The sequence below is a fragment of the Diuraphis noxia genome, unplaced genomic scaffold (assembly GCF_037042655.1).
Source record: "Diuraphis noxia isolate RWA-SAM2 unplaced genomic scaffold, SU_Dnox_SAM2 contig0002, whole genome shotgun sequence".
Lineage (NCBI taxonomy): Eukaryota > Metazoa > Arthropoda > Insecta > Hemiptera > Aphididae > Diuraphis > Diuraphis noxia.
The window spans coordinates 22,613,501-22,632,469 of NW_028301712.1; the positions used below are offsets into that span (position 1 = coordinate 22,613,501).

The window sequence follows — 18,969 nt, forward strand, 5'->3', positions numbered from 1 at the left end:
TACGTAATAATTATTCGTCAAGAAGATTTATAAATATTTTATCGGTGCTAAAAGGCTCTTCCATCTCTACCTCCAACTTATTGTTCTCACGTTGTACCGTTGCTCGCACTCTATCGTTCTGTCTCGTTATGTGTCCCTTATTCTCACACTTTCTTTGTCTTACTTGCACACATAAATATGCACCGTGTCTAAAGTTTACAAGTCCAGACCCCCGGAGGCGTTAGTTTAATTAAATATATTCTGGCCAACAAGCTAGTCAGGAGGCGAAGCCACTGAATAAATAAACAAGCAATTTCGGGGCGAATACTACTCGTTCTCTTTCTCTCACTCACTCGTTCCACGCTTAGCCCGACTTCGGTTTAGTGCCCCCGCGGGAATCGCTCCACTACACACTTCTACATAACCTTCACCGGTATAGTTGCCCGCCAAAAATACAACCGACATAAACAAGTATGAAAAATGTATCAGTACCTAGCCATGCACCATCCTGACAGATAAATGCTATAGGGTCGACCACTGTCGATATAAAACCCTCGACAGACATTTCTTATCTTTACTGTACTATACTATTGTCTAATGTTTCTTACCAGCTTATTTATATTTACACCTACAAGTGTAATAAAAATTGTAACCTATATGATTTCATTTAAAGAGTTATCACCACCTGTCAAAATTAGAAAGCAACTTATCGAAACTTAAAATACCTACTGTATGAAAAAAAACTTATTTTTTATTTAATGACACATTTTAATTGAAAAATTAATTTTACGTACCTACACATTTGTTTAATAATGGGTAATGACATAATTGTTTTTATTGATATCGTGAAATAATGTGAGTTCTGAAACCCATTTTGATTTGTTGTCAAGTCTACTTGAGATCGAAATTTTCGCATTTTGATTTTGATTTCACCATTAATTTAAATATAAAATTGTAATAATTTAATATTATTAGAGATATGATATAATATAGAAAATGTAGGAAAGTCGATCAAGAGTAGACTTGATGACAAATTCAAATTGGTTTTCAGAATTTATTCTTATCACTTTACTATATTGCAATTGGTACCTATGGCAAACAACACGTCTAAAATCCTATGTAACTTAACAAAGACAGAAAATCACTTAATGGATAGAATCATCATAACCGTAAATCTATTTATCATAACCCTGCTACAACGATGGAGATGATAAATTATAACGTATGTTATATTAAAATGTCTGATAAATAATTATATTGTACCTTACTATCAACGAATGAAACTATGCTTTTTATGACTATGTGTCAGGCATTCATTAAAATATTAAAGTGCTACAAATATAAACTATATTAATAAGGATAACAACTTTCATACAGTTTATTTATTACTGAGTTATTTTTTTAACTAGTAATGAATAGAACTTTTTTGCAGAAAAAAAATTTATTTTTAGTAAAAAACTAATAGTTTTTAAAGTAAACATTAATTTTAAAATCTCAACTAATATTTTTAGTTCGAAAATCGAGCAATAAATTAAACACAAAAATTAAACTTTTATTAGTTCCCCTAAACTTTAACTTTATGAAAGTATATTTAACTAATTTCTCTATCTTTATAATTATTGCATATATTTTAATTTATTCTATATTTACAAATCTTTATAAATAAACAACATAATATACACAAATTTAAATTCTTATTTAATACTCACCAAGCATGCTATTACGACTTTTTTCTTCAATATTGCGTTTGAATCAATTTTAAGAATTTTTATAAGATTATTTATAGAATTATTTAAGAAAAAATGGGGAAAAACATGTTTGGTGAATAACTATGTTTGATATTATAATGTTTAAAAACACTAAATTAATATGAAATAACACAAACATGTTCAGTGAGGCCCATTATCTTCTTGAAGAATAAATAAAAATAAAATAAATAAATAATAAATTTGAGTTGATAGGTACGTATACTTTAGGGCAGCGGTTTTCAACCTTTTTATAGTCACGTACCACGTAACAATTTGAAAATTTTTACCACCTGACAATGTTTTCGCTTATTAATAATGTATACGTTTATGTAATATGTATAGAATTTTGTTAATAAATTAATTTTTTATAAAGGTAGATTTTCTTCACGTACCACCTATGAGCTTTGACCACAGGTTGAGAACCACTGCTTTATTGGTATTATACTGAGTCAATACGAAAAATAATTAGATTTCATCTGTGCTTTTCAAAATAATGAAGATATTATTCAGAAAAAAATTCGAATATTAATATAATGCTCATTGATGTAAAATTTTACCGAAAATTACGAAAAAAAATTTAAATAAAAACTGTTTAAAATATTATAAGAAATAATATAATATGTATCATTATAAACAATGTATTCATTTTCTTTTCAATTTGTATTAATGTTAACATTTATAAGCTAATTATTTCTGATTAATTTGTATTTTGATTTAATTTATTTACAAATTCCATATAATTTCTTAATTATTTTTTTGTATTACCAACATTTTATTGTGTTCCCATGTCAAGAATTAACACTGATGTATGCTATCTCAAATATCATTAGTATAATAATGAAAATAAATTTATTTTATCAACCAATTTTTATTTTGAACAAATTTTGAGATGAAAAACACATTTTTTTTTAACTGTACATATACCCTTGGCAACATGGACCATTTGGCTTAAAGCAAAATTAATTAATTATATTATATATATAAAAAAAAAAACAGACATTTTATATTGTATATTTATAACGATATTTCAGCTTAAACCAATAAAATTTATACTTAAATTAAACATCTCCATTTTTTACTTTCTACTCGACTCCCTTGTTTTATGAATAAAATATTATTTATATTTATATACCAGTAAAGGACATAATAGGTCGAATAAGACCCTAATTAAAAGCGCACGACAATATATGACAGTCTATTGCACAAAGAACAACTCTAAATTGGACCTTCGGGACCCGTGCTGGTTAACTGCGTACGGAGATTTAATACAAATATAATATATGAATTCATCTTAACATAATATTCATAAAAGCGAGTTAAGAACACAGATAAAATGTTAGTACTATTTTGTGATTTGTATCATAATATTTACATAAGAAGTAATGATTTAAGTATCATTTATAAGTCCTTCATAATGGATATGGTTAATATAAAAAATATATCTTCAAAATAAACAATTACAAGTAAAAAATGCATACAAGCTAATAAATAAAAAACAATATTCAATAATAATTTTAAAGTATGAAAAGTTTTTTTTAAATAAGTTCATACATATAATTTATTTTATAGAATGTATTTTTTTTAAATATGATAATATTATATATTAGATAGGTACCTATGTAATTAGGATATTATAATATGTATAACATACATGATGTGTTTATAAATCACATGTGTTTAAGATAAAGATCGTTAACTTTCGTTCGTAAAGCTACGATATGCTTGAAAATGTAATTACAAATTTATAATCTCTCCGTGTAACCTAATTTTCTTATCCATATTAGCTTTAAACTATCAGGTAAATTTATTAAATCATTAAATATTAATTTGATAGTAAACTATTCATATTTGAATCAAGTATCTTAGAGTAAATTATTTGCTATTATAATGATTGTATTACAATATCAAGGGTAAAATGATAATTTTAGTTGTTCAGTCTTTTTTATTTTTAAATTAATTTAAGATTTTACTTTAATACTTTATATTGTAGATTACGATATTCAAAATTGCTCAATATTCTTTGAATATAAAAATATTTTGCAGTGATAAAAATAGATCAGTAAATTTTTTTAATTATTTTTTTTTTTTTTTTTTTTTGTTGATTTGTATGAAAAATAAGTGATTTTTATGTTTAAAAGTTTAAACTATTATTTTTATGTTCAATTATAAACATGTGAATTTAATTTAGACGAATATAAGGATTATTTTCTAAACGTATTTCTAAAACAAGCTAGCTTAAGCAGTTTTCATAAATTTTATATACTACTAAATATATGTAAACTTTAATATTTTATACGAAATAATATATTTTATGGGGAAAAATAATCCCATCAATATTTATCTTAAAAAAGTGATCATTATTTTAGCCTCTGATGCCAAATGTGCTAAACACATTTTTATTCATAATGTGGGGCCTGGGAACATGGTTCCCAAAGGTTATTTTCCTGAAATTCAGTGATTAATATTACAAAGTGTAGTAGTTTGAACACTATAATTTGTGCTTAAACTAATGTTGTTATTCTGAAGACCACAACAAATACGAAATAGAATTATAATAAAATAAATAAAAATTATATTTTATTGTATAGGTATCTGAAATTTTTTTACATATTGATACAGATTACAGATGATACGCCTTATAAAAATATAGGTACTTTTACAACTTTACTTTTAAGTACTAGTACTTTTAAATAACGAGTTGTTTTTTTAAATTATGTGTTTAAAATTCAGACACAAAAAAAGTAAAAAACTAAAATAAAATCAACGTCACAAAGCATTGAACGACAGCTTTTAAAACCTCAAAATGTTGATTTTATTAATTCGCTTATAACTGAGATAAAAATCTTATTAATATTAGATGATTTAAAAATGTAACCTAACTAAGTACTTGAGTTATAAAATGTTGTTGATATTCATACATAATACAGAATAGTTCTATCGATGGAGTCTCTCCGTGCGATTTAATTTAAACATTTACGAATGAATTAACGCAATCCTTTTTTTTTTTTATAACATTTTTATCCAATTAATAATGAATGTAAAAAATGGACACAGCACAATAGAAAAAAAACATATATGTTTTTAACATTTATTGAATCTCTCACACAAACAATTTACTGTACACGAGATATTATCTTGTATAAATTAGTTTTTAAAATATTAAAAACTCACCGATGCCTTAATAATAATTATTGATTCTCAAATTTAAAACAATGTAATTACATAAAATAATTTCTTTTATATAATAGTAATCGTTAAAATATTTGAAGATTAACCAAACCATCACATTTATAAAGCTTAATCAAAAAAAAAAATAAAATTGTACATACATATATAAATCTCTTTAATTTCATAAGTTATTACCTCTATCATGTAAAAAAAAAGTCAGCCTTTTTAATTTATATTATAAATATTTTAATAAATTGTACAAAAATAATAATATAGAATTATCAATGGTGAGACAAAAAATTGTTCGCTTATAAATGTTAAGTTTTTTTTTTCAATATGTTTATTTTTAAACACTTTTGTGTTCACTCGACAAGACGGTGTAGATAACCTAACAGCTAATTTAATAATGTGCTGACTGTGACTCGTTTACCAGTAAATGTTTAGTACTTATATTATTTATTTTGATGAGTTTTTCGTGTGATACAATTTACAAATAAATGTGAAGAACACGAGTCACCAACTAATAACATAATGATATAGGTATATTATTTTGTCTAAACATAACTTAATATCTCCCATAAATGAGTTGGTGTAATTATGAAAAATATAATAAATAAAATAAATCTGTTGATCGATACCAAAATGTATATACATCATCTATTTCTTCATATCTAACGGATAACTTACGGTAGTCCCTGATATGGATTCACAATATTTAAATGACGACGCAGGAATAAAAATTTCAAATCTCCAGAACCACAGACTGATATCGCAAGTATATTTAATTTTTTGTATATAAATTCTCGTATTTAATGCATATAAGAATGGATAAATGAGCAATATTTTTGATATGAGGTGAAACCATACTGTTGATAATTATAAATTATCGAATACTAAACGAGTGATTAGTAAGTATATATATATATTTACCTACTTAAAGTGTATCTAAACTTTATATTGAGAAGAATAGAATGACACAGGGGACAGGGGTGTGCCACAAAATGTTTGTTCGCTAATCCACTTATCTAAACATTAAACACTTTCAAGTTATAATTAAGTAAATAACTCCTTGCAAAAAAAAAATGGTTTTACATATTTAATCTGTTATAGCAGTATTATGATTCAAAATATAAAACTAAAATATATATTGCCATTGAATAAATTAAAAACTTTAAAAATAGTGAAAATTAGTCAAACATTTGTAATTTTGGTCAAAAATATTGTTTTATTATTATGTACTTTAAAGTTCAAATCATTGAAAAAAAAAAAAATGTTTTCATAATCAATAACATCATTACAAAACTTATGTTTTTAAAATTTTACTCAAAAAATAATCGTCTTGTATAAAATTAGAAGATACAAACTGATAAATGTAATATGCGTTTTGTATATTACACATATTCAAATATTAATTTCATGATAGGTACTTCAGTTTTTCAATCCTCAGTCATTTAATTATTGACAATATAATTTACCTTAAATTTTTCTTAAAAAAATTGAATTAAGTATTACTATACGTGTATACTGTATGTACTTGAATATTCTTATTACATTTTTTTTTTTTTTCTTGTTTATATTATATTTTAATAACGATTTGGTATACTATAATATTAAAATGACATAATGTATTTCAAATGTTAATAAACTGTCATTTTTACTATTATTGCGATGTTCAGTTAATCCTAGACTAGCTATGCATATTAAACGATGGATTTTGTCATAATAATAATATGTGAATAATTACTTTTTTTTATTCTCTGTTATTTATTTATTTTTTATAATAAATCACGATGATGTTTATACCTAATGTATGTACAATTATAAAAAAAATTATTATTAGTCACCACGATTTTATCTGAAAATATGTCCCCATTAATTCATTCCAAAACATTGAACACAATAATAAAATAAAACAAGAGACATATTAATATGATAGATGCTAGTTGAATCGTATTTTATTGTAATAATATTACTATATTAATATATTCTAATTTTTGTAATAATTATTATTCAAAATAATAAACACATTTAAACACATAACAGGCTCATGGTATAAAAATAAACTCATGACAGATTTTAATTTTTTTTATTATTCTAAAATTATTAAGATATATTCTTAATTTTTGGTTTTTGAAATTCTATTTGACTTCGTGAATCACCACGCTAGTTCCTTTCATAAAAGTGATGTTTCCAGAATAAGGAATTTAAAGTTTAACCCTCCCCCACCCCAAATATGCCAATACTTCATTGTTTCTAAGTTAGTTTTATTTCATATAGATATAAGTATTAGTACCTTAGTAAAATATCTCATTAGGCCTGTTAAGTATGGAGCATTAATGTCATAGTTGATTATATGCAATATGCATAATATACGACATTATGACATATTTTAGATAAATATGAGAACTTTGCAAATAGCTTACTATAAACATACAATATATATATTATATCTAAATAATGGTTGTATGATGTGTAGCTAAATCGTTGCAATATTTTGTTTTTTGAGAGATTAAATTCTAGAAAATATCTATAGTCAAATATTAAATTGTGTCAACTGTGTCTTTAGTTTATCACTTCCCAAAAGAAAAAAGAAATTCATCGATTATGAAATGACCTACTCCATGTTTTACGACGAATTGAATAGCCGGACAAACTTATCCGAAACTACAGGTGTCCCAGCAGCTATAGCAGTATAGCTAGCATATCATAATATGATATCATTAAACGATGAGCTTGATGAGAAGGTAGTCACGTGCTAATGGAGGAGAGAGGGTTGCGTTTCAGAAACGGCGCACGCCACGAACGCTCTATAGCTGATGACCACGGCGACGGCTCGCGAAACATACCGGAAGCGCAACAGTAATGACCGGAAATATTTCCCGTGAAACTTGCCTGCAAATGCGGCGCCTCCGCGTTTCGTAAGTCCCAATTATTATCCGGTCCGGATAAGTTAAGTGGGATCTATCTCAGTCCAGGCTTCCAGCGTCATCCTTCCGCCTTCGCACACGATCGTTATGAGCTTAAGCAAGATAAAACATCTTAGCGGCGGTGGTTTAGCCTATAGTATTGTAATAACCGTTGTTGTTGTTGTTGTTGTAGTATTAGTAGTAGTCGTTCGTCCGTTGTTGTTGTCAGTATAGTTGTAATTACGACGTGCTTTCCACCATTCCCGCCACCCATCTCCAGCCGTCAGCACCCTCGGTTTCCACCCTCCACTCCGCGTGCAGCCGTAAATATAAACGGTAACCGGAGGGTGGAAAGCGCGTTCTGCGTTTCCGGTAACAACGTTTTCGTTTTCGTACCCACCACCGCTCTAAACACGTCGTATTATTATTTATTTATTACTTTGACACCGTCGGCTCGTTAATATTAATTAACGACCTCGTCTCGTTCATTAGCCTGCACCGGTTATTGCAATCTACACTGGTGTTGGCCTAGGGGACTCCGAAATATTTTCGAGAATGCAGTTTTCGTTCGGTGGTTTCCCAAAACCAAAACCCAACAAGATGACCGCGAATACGATTATCTTATGGTTTTGTTGTTTGGAATGTTTATGGCAGCGGGTGAGTGACAGAACGTTTTAAGTCTTCGAAGGAGATCTTCAATTACGGTAATATTCTACCGCAATCACGTTCTTAATCATAATAATAAGCTAATAAAATTATCTATACAATATTACAATATATAAAACATAATATACCTACATTTGTATGAAGCTGGTAGACTTTCAAAACTGTCGAACGATAAATTTTGAACACATATTTCTTAAAACTCGTCGTGTTAATAGCTTCATTATTAAACAAAGAGTAGATAACGCACACATTTTGTTTGGCTCATAGAAATCCAAAATATATTTTTTTATACATAGTAGCCATTAATTACAGAAATAAGAAATAAATATAAATAATTATATATATATTTATATTATAAATTAATGTATATAATATATCTGTAGTTTTTATACCCAAAAATTACGCAACTGACATTTTGTTTAATTTATTAATATTTCATTAAATAAAAATAATTAAGAATTTTAAGATACTGCTTAGCCTATTAAGACATTAAGTAAGTGTTATTAAAGTTTAAACCTAAACTATTTGTGATAAATATATATTGCAAAAGTCTTAAATAAATTATGCAAATTCTTCATAAATATTTATTATACTTGTATTAAACACATTCGATGTATTCTTGTTTTAAAAAAAATTAAGTTATTATTTAAATTGTTTGTCAGTAGACTGAACTCAAAATATACCCATTTCAAAAATATTATAATTCTTCTTTATAATAAATATTGTGTTTATTTTATTTACAAGACTTGTCCTTTTTTCAGTTAATAATATCCATAAACGTACATCCATACTGTTTTTTTCTATACATTTTGGTGCCCCAAACATACCAAATATACATAAGTTGCACAGTTTTTTTGCTTTAGAATTCTGTAACACTTAATCAAAATGTTTAATTTATTTTTTGATGTTACTTAAACAAATGCACAACACAAACAAACAAACAAACAGTACTGATGCTTAACGTATATTTACTTATATATATATATATATATATATATATATTATAGTGTATCTTAAAAACAATTGAGAGTGAAGCTCAACTAATCTTAAAAGGATCAAAATTGATTAAATATTGATTAATTTAATTTAATACACCACCCGATTCATGGCTGTCTACGTTGTGATACGTTACGATTTGTATAGCTGATTCTCGGATGTATAAATTAAAAAAAATTATAATTATTTCTAAAAATAGTAAAATATTTTTCACCAAGGAAATACTGAACAATGGAGTTGAAGTTATGATAATTTTTTTGTATTTTTATTAGTACTATAGTAGTAGTATGTCATTGATTTTGCTATATTATGTACACATTTAATATGAACCCATGTGTGTTATAAAAACGAGTTTCAATTTTAAACTGTTCAATTCATTGTAAAAAGTTTGAATATAATATTTTTTGTTCTATAGTATAACTGCAATAGAAAAAATAAAATCGATCGCATTTGTAAGTGGGTATGCATAAAGTGTATCAAAACACATTTATGAACATTTTTCACAAATTGTAATTAAAATTAAACGTCAAGTCATAACAATACGCGTAACAGTTAATTAGCTCCCTTCACCAATATCTACCGACAAATACAATTATTTTTAATTGTGGTTGCTTAACAAAAATAATTTGTACAAATACTTCCGTTGCATTGTAATTTGTAGGAAACAAATCATTTATAAATAACATTTATCTTCATTAATCTTTACCAACTTAAAGTATCAGTTTGTTGGTTTAGTCTATAAAATATATGTAATATATAATATAAAAATATAAATTTTAATATTTTATAAAGCATAAACAGTTCACTATCGTACTCGACATTTTACTTAAAACAATATCAATTTCGACTACAATAATGTTTAAAATGGATTTACAACAAAGCCGTCAATAACTCTCAGACCTCAAGAAAGTCTGAATTTGGTTCACAGATAAATAATAATCAAAACAAAAAGCACAGTATGGTCATAAAAAAATTACAATAAACGATATTTATTTTGTTAACGAAGTTTAATCCGGGTGACAATACGCATTCACTATTTAAACTATCTCACTCCGCGTACCGTTGACAATATTGAGTTGCAACTGCAATTTACTTTCAAAGAGTGTAATCGTCGAGTTGAATTCAAACTACACATCGATAGTGCATAATATACGCCTATTAGTCTAGCTAGTGGAAAATGTTAAGCACTTATATACAACTCTAGGTCTATATGTTGTATATATTATATATAAATAACAGTGTGATTTACGTAATAACAATTGATTATACCTATCGGTGAATTAATACGATTAAAGTAGTTAAATTAACATTAACGGAATGGACAAAGTTATTCCGCCTTACTCATGCTGCCCTAAGTGGATTTCTCAGTTTGTGGTTGTATGCAACAATCGTAGACTATCGTGGTCCAATTAATTTATTTAGTTACTAATGTGTTGTATTATTTAATAAACATTGTTGATTGTATTACGAATATAAAACAAAATTACCTAAAAATAAGTTAAACAAAAAATCTTTTAACCTTGCTATACTCCTTTCAAACATAGTTTTATACTCATTCGTTAATATTAATATTGACTACTAGTTGAAAATATATAATTTTAAATATATTTCTAAAAATTGAAAATTTTATTTTTAATAAAATACATAAAAATTCAATATTAATACTAGCATATATGCATTCAATTTTTTTTAAACAGTTAATATATGAGATTAAAGAATTGTTTATGTAATGAGTTAATACTACTGTAGAATTAATTTCATATTACGTCAAATTATCTCTTACAAGATACTTACTTGAACAACGGATTAGAAAGTTTGTTAAAATTAGACAGAGCAATCCAATCAGTTTATAATTAAAATAGGCAGCATCTAGCATATTATTATGTTGGTACCTATATTAAAAATCTTACTTCAATAACGACATTGAACTTTTCTAAAGTCAAATCGACTATAAACATAAAATATTAATATATACTAATATAGATCATTGCATAAAATTTAATTGCAAAATTAAGTTTTATAATTTATACAAGACTCATATTACAACGATACACTTGGGCAGAAAATATTAAGTATGCCATTATATTTTTAAGAAATTAAATGATCTTATAAATTTTATGTGCATGTTTGATTCATTGTGAAATATCAAAACATAAATAATTTATGATTTGGTAGGTACTATATTTTTAGATATTAAATTTATTTTATAAAACAATTTGGTTTTACTTCCGTCTATTAACAAACTTTGTTTTATAATTTATATATTTTGTATTTTTATCAAGACAAAGTCAATAAAACAATATTTCTGTTTATATTTTTCTTTCGAAGTAGACTCTGATTGAAATATTAATGGTTGCTTCGGAGAAACGTTGTATATTTTAATGGAAGACCTAACTAATCATAAATATATATTGCATATTTGAATTCAAATTATAATAATCAATTTTGTATTTTATTTTCTGTAAAACGTTGGTATAATAAACGTTTCACATACATTAACATGAAAATACCTACTCATACAAAGTAAATAATAAAGTTGTATAATTCTATTATGATTAATATATTAATATATTCAAAGTCTAGAAGGTGTGCTGATTTGTCTTGTAAAATTACAATTTCATAGCAAAATATCGTAAGTGGTGTATAATGACGATAAATTAAATGTGTTAATAATGTGTTTAAATTTTGTCTCCCACCCTCTGCATATGATGCACATTCGAAATTCCTTGGCTTGTCTTCATTTTTTCATATGTAATGCTCCTTTGTTATATAATAACAAGTGTCTTACATTTCCATTTTCAGCCGTATATCTTATTGCGGAAGTCCCATGAGGAAGCTGTTACTCATAAAAGCACTGGTTCGGGAAGACGGTGTATACATAGTAGGAAGGTGGGGCGCATTCCAATAATGAAATTTTGATAGGAAGTCGATCGGGTATACTGCTTGATATTCCTATAAAATCAATAAATCATATCCGCCCATGATGTAGTTTCCATACGCTACTATAAAGATTGTTCAATAATGACCCACCATACACACCACCGGTGAGTATCGGAAACAGTTTAGCCTGATCAAATTAGTGCTACGAGGGAGTAAAATAAAAAAATAAAAATAGACAAATTGCATTACTCAGTCCACATAATTATGTATGTGTAGTCCTTATAAATATGAATATCGTAACTATATAAAATAAGTTCGATCAATTTATGGAAAGTGTATATATGTTATACGCTTCGTGGCACGTCCGAATAACTACGATTTTGAAAAATACAATATTGTTCCGATCAAGCTTTTAAATATTTTATGAAGTTAAATATAATAATATAAACATTTGTATTGTACGAATAATTATTTAAAATTCAAAATAAGTACGCTATAGTTGGTAATATTACAAGCGGTGTAAATGTAGTACATAATTTATTATAGTTTCGTATCATTTTACCCCAGAATAATTTCATTAAAAATTCTAATTTCCAGATTTATTGACGTTTTAAATATAATGTACATATGGGTTAGAGTCCTAATGTCCCTCGATTATTATTACTGTATTAGTATTACATTCATATACAATATACATATTATAAATGTTTAATTTATTATTATGAATAACCTTTAATAACTATTGTATTATAAATTAAAATATAAAGTTTATATTATAGGGTCTTTATCCGTTTGTATAAATAAATAAATAAACTCATGTAAAGATTTTCATGGACGTCTTATTCGTATTTTTTTTATTACGTGCTATAAAAAATGAATTACGATCACAACATTATTATTATACAACTTAATATGGACTTAAGACAGTTATTATTTATAAGTTATCTAAGCTATTGTTTTGTTGCTTGTACGTACATTGCATATAGTTAAACCATTTTTTGGTGAAATTAAGGTAAAATGTATTATTTATTATTATTATATAGAAAATATACATATTAGTAGATGTATATTGGCCTACTTGATTATCAATAATAATCAAATTAATTATTTATTAAATTTAATTAATTAATTAATTATTAATAATAATAATACTCATATTTAGATTAAACATACAGAAATAAATAATATAAAATAGTGTTGTAAATAAGAATTGACGAATTATATTTTAGAAGCCCATAAAAAATTATTGTGGATTCTCGCTCTACTTTTTAAAAAAAATTACGTAACTCATGAAAAACCTCGTATTCAATTTTTATTTTTTATTTTTTGACCAATCAACACGTTATTTATTTACATCAATTGAAAATCTAATTTTATATCAAAAACTTTTTATAGCTATAAATAGCTAAAAAAAAAATATTTGATGATGTATGGAAAATTGTTGTATAACAATTTGGTGGAAATTTAAAGCAACTACAAATATTATTTTTTGAGTTACATCAATAAAACTCATTCAATTTTGAAAACGACTGGAAATATTTTATTTTTGATCCCCCAAAGTACCAAATAAATTCTGTTTCATACTAGAAAATACGTTAATTGTGTAGAAAAACAAATAATTTTTTGTTGAGAGTACGCGATTAGCGATTATGAAGTGAAACTTCTTTTAGTCATTCGGCCGATAGACTATTACCTACATAAAGTTATTAAACTATCATACTTGCATTTAAATTTTACCTCATTATAATTTATTTAAGTTTTATATTTCTATTTATATATTATCGATATACAATTTTTAAATTATTAGAATAATATTATGATCTACCTCCATACCCCACACCCCATATTTTTATACGTTTAATGCTTGCTTACATTTTAAGATTAAACTTAAAACTATATTTACAAAATTTGCGCGTTATAGATATTGCTTTGAAAAAAATTTTAAATTTCAGGGGGTTAAATGCCCCGTCTTAATCTCCTGGGCACTCCCATGTCTTACTGTCATAGTTGTTCACATAATTTTTATAGACATGGCAGTACAATATTTATTTATTTATTTTTATTTAGAATACGTCTTCTTAAAATATAATTCTAAATAATAATAATAGTAATAAATAATAATTAATAACTTTAGTACTATGAATCTGATTTTGAAATTTTGAATGAAAAAACAGAAGGTAACAATAACAAACAAAACATTAAGCCTTTTATATCCCATTCACTATTATTATGTTAATTGGATCAAGATGTTGTTGTTTCAGTTTTATTTTTAATTTCTACAGTATAATGTGTAATAAATGTTATACCTAACGTGATTAAAGTCTAAATTTTACCTAAAATACACAAGCTACTCATTTACCTAATCATTTACTATTTTTGAAAAATTTTATGTTTATATTATGATGTTTGTTGCTGCTAGATATAATAAATGGTACTATAATTGTATTATAATATTATAACATACATTTTTTTATATTGACATATTATCATAATACGTTAAATTAATACAATTGATACACTTTTTACATCATATAAAAATGATGACCAAACTAATTTTTGAATCCACAGATTATCAATATTTCAATTCAAATTATTTTGTTTCCACAGCAGCACAATGTGCTTTTTCGTGGATCTATTGTGTGATTCGTGACTATTTGAATTAATAAATATTATAACTTATAAGTATAATATGAAAGATGCACTCCACTAAATTGCAGTTTAGCCTTTAAACAATTATTTAACGAAATATTATATATTGTAGTTCGTCCACAATATACGATGACACGCAACCATACAATCTTCTGTTACGGTAACAAAGAGTCACGATAACAGAATTTATTAGAACCTGATATTTTTTCGTCGATGAAAACTATAATATTATACACTGAATATACGGACGATATATCGCAAAAGTAGAAACAATTGAACGACAATTTCTGTGACACGGAAATCAATAGAATGCGTATTTGAGTATGTCGTGCGATTCCGGCGCAGACCATTGTCACGTCAGAGACAAAACACCCAGAATTTACATATCAGATGTAATTCTCTGGTATCAGACGCGAAGGGCCTTTAGCTCAACAACAGCAATACTATTCAAATAAGAAATGGTACGCTAATGTTTCGTATATGATTATAAATTTGTCCCACTCTTTCATGCCGACCAAACGTACTTGCGGGACGTTTTATACACAATAAAAATGAAAAATCGAGCAAAATGAAAAAATTTTACATCGAGGGATTTCCCCCCCGTACCTCGGGGGAGTACTTTAACTCGTAAAAATATATCATACCAGACGTCAAAAATGTACTTGCGCAACAACTACTGTCGTTTTATAGCGTTTCCATGATATTTGTATTCCATGGCATAATGATGTAATTCAATTCTTATCACATAAAAAAAAAAATAACACGAACTGAAAATATTTGTTTTCAAAAATCACGAGGCTCGTATTATTACTGAATTATTATTACCGGAGGAACGATATTTTTTAGTCGTCACGAACGACGACGACGACGACGACGAGATGTTAATATAATATTTATTACTCATCGTCGACGAATTGAAATATTATTAGTACAACGCTGAATTGCGTTTTTTCCGAGTCGATTATCACGCGTGTTTTGACGCTGTTTATCTGCAGACTATTGTCGGAAACGGTTTGGTGAAAAAAACTTAAAACCTAGTGGTCTGGCGTGATCCTAAACGATTTACCGAAAATCGGACCAGCTGAGTACCCGGCCAAATTGCCATGTAAATCATTGACCGCACTCTCTGGTTATTATACGTGTACACTGTTTTATCATACACACACACAAATATACACCGTCCGAGGGACCATCAGAGACCCACTGCGTAGAATCGTTTGTCACGCGTCACCCCACATATTAATGACCACGCAATCTGACTAAAATTTATATCGCTAGTCACTAGCCAATATCATTCATCCGACGCATCATACGTGTCTGCGTATAATATAATATAAATATATGTATATATCATGATTACGTGTATTGGTGCAGATACAAAAGTCTGTAGTGGTGTTTTGGTAAAAAAAAGTTGGCTAGTTTCGAGGGTTTCTAGGTACTCCTTTTAAATTCTCGATGGATCTAAGAACAATGTAGTACCTATCGAATCGACGTCGACGTGTGCGTTTTGGTTTTTTTATTCACAAGTTTTTTTCACGTTTTAACACTTTCGAAGGAGTAGTCTGAAACTTTAAAACGACTGCACAACTGTAGATTGGAAATCTAATACTAGCTAGATTTAATTTGGAGAGCTCTTCTTTCGAATTATTTCACTCCAGTTCATTTTAGATTCCAGACGAAGACAATGGAGTGAAATTACAGAATAATGAATGATTGATATTTGATATTTATTAATCGATTATTAACTTAAATCATCGACGTTGTTGATAGTCTGAGTAGTACTTTCAAAATATAAATATACACTTTCATTGGACCTATAATTTAATTTATTATAAAATTTACTGTTATTATGTATTTTACTATGAATTCGACATTTCTTCAGAAAAACGTAAATAATTAACATGACATGCGATTTATGACAGTTCGTGAATCGTAATTTTATATTCATTGGTATTATTATTTAACCTGCAATAATAATAGGAATGGATAGCTAAGTACATTCATGACTCTACCATACTTATAACATTTTTGTACATCGTTACCTCATCCAACAATATCATAATATAAATGTATGATACATAATTAAATATAATGTAGATGTATACAATTATATCAATCTTACTAGAGTTCACATAAACTATCAATTTATTATAATATTTCTGCCATAGTTTTTGTTTTTAACTTTTATTCGTTTAAATAAACTTTTTACCTGCGTTTTTCTATAATATTTATATTTGAATAAAATATGGCGATATAAACAAGATTAACGGTTTCTTTAAAAGTTATTAATTATATGTCCGTATATAGATTTATTGATTTAAAATTCCAAAATATATATTTACAAATATAATAGAAATACAATTATTTTGAACGTACCCACCAAATTTGAATAAAAAATAAACTAGATTTCAGTTGGTATAAATATGATACTTTTTAGAACAAGAATTGTTAATCAAGTCCATTGGGACAGAGTTAACAGTAAAGAACTTAAAGTCGAAAACCGTGTCTGAAATGGTGCGGGTTTTAATCACCGCATCATTACCATAGCTCTTTTCTCGCAATGTCTTGGATGCTTTTCTTGCTCAAAAAGCTTTTAGAAACGATTGGACCTGGTGATTAAACATCAAACAAAGAGAAAAACACCAAGATACTATCAAGAAATTAATTAAAAACCCAGTGTTACTGGTGGTGGAATGAAAAGTGATTATGTGATTAGACACATATTTTTACTTTTTAAAGTGAATTTCAAATATTAATCTGCATCTTTTCAACGAATTAATAGAATTAGGTGAGAATGTGATTATGGCGAATTGACGGTGATGAGCATTTAAACGTCATAATGAACTGAATACGAGTAGTTATGATTGTTCACTTTTAAATAACGATTAATTCAATGAAAATGTTAAACCTAAAAATTAATACAAACAATTTTATTTTATTAAATTATATAAAATACTAAACGTTTACTGCCAAATGAAAATTAAATAGATAATATATTATTCGTGATAAAGTGCAACAGTTTTCCCACTGGATATAAGATCAGTAAGATCACTCATGCTATTTATTGTGATTTTCAAATACAAATAATTTTAAATTTGAGTAAATAGGTTAATGAATACTTAAATATATTTTTAAATCTATATATATTTATATAAAACAACAACTTTCTAAAATAAAAAAACTTAAAATAATGATACAAAAATACTATTTAACAATTTTACTCTCATAATTTATGTATTTATTCATACAACAATTATTATAAAACTATATTCAATAGTAGGTAATCAATAAATATTACACAGTTATATTAAATATTCTGGTATATAAGAAATTACGAAAGATATAGAACATAATATTATGACCATCCTCCCATAGGTACATATTTTGGTATTAAATGTGTAGAATAATCGATTTATTTCGATTTATTATGTTTTTATTGTGTTTTATCCTCAACACAGATTAGTGGGTGATTTTTTTAACAGGAAAAACTCATTACCTACTTCAAAAATTATCAATGTCTGATTTAGTATCTTTTATAGTTAAAATGATTTAAGATTTTTATTTGTTTCATATTCCAAAATAGAATATTTTTATAAATCAAAATTATTAAAAAATTACTATAACAAGATATCCCTTTAAGGCTTTAAGTATATTAAAGTTCTGATGATCTCCGAGTGTAATAGTAGAACAATATTCTATATGGGGTAAGAATGTGTCACTACAGTCTTATTATCAAAACATTAATACTTTCTCAGAAAAATGAGAGAATGAAATCACATGTTTTGTTTTTGTTTAACAAAATTAAATTAATTTCCATTCATTCTGTTTTACTTTAGTTAATTTTTCAAATTGCTTATTTATATTAATGAAATATTGTACAGATTATCTGTATCATAACAATATGTTATACCTCTATTAAATAAAACGACGTTTCATTTTTTCCTACAAATTCGATGGTGACATACATACAGGTCGAC

General features: G+C 26.4%; 1 protein-coding gene across 4 annotated transcripts in view; it reads left to right on the forward strand.

Annotated features, from left to right (window-relative positions):
• LOC107164296 (Dpr-interacting protein delta) overlaps positions 1-18,969 on the forward strand; it is a 129,406-nt gene that overhangs the window by 75,703 nt on the left and 34,734 nt on the right. Inside the window, exon 1 of one of the 4 annotated variants that reach the window (XM_089218842.1) lies at positions 8,380-8,505. The exons of the other annotated variants lie outside the window; for them this stretch is intronic. The gene's annotated coding sequence lies outside the window, so the exon portion shown is untranslated. Of the gene's footprint in view, positions 1-8,379; positions 8,506-18,969 lie in introns of those variants that run through there. 4 annotated transcript variants of the gene reach the window in all.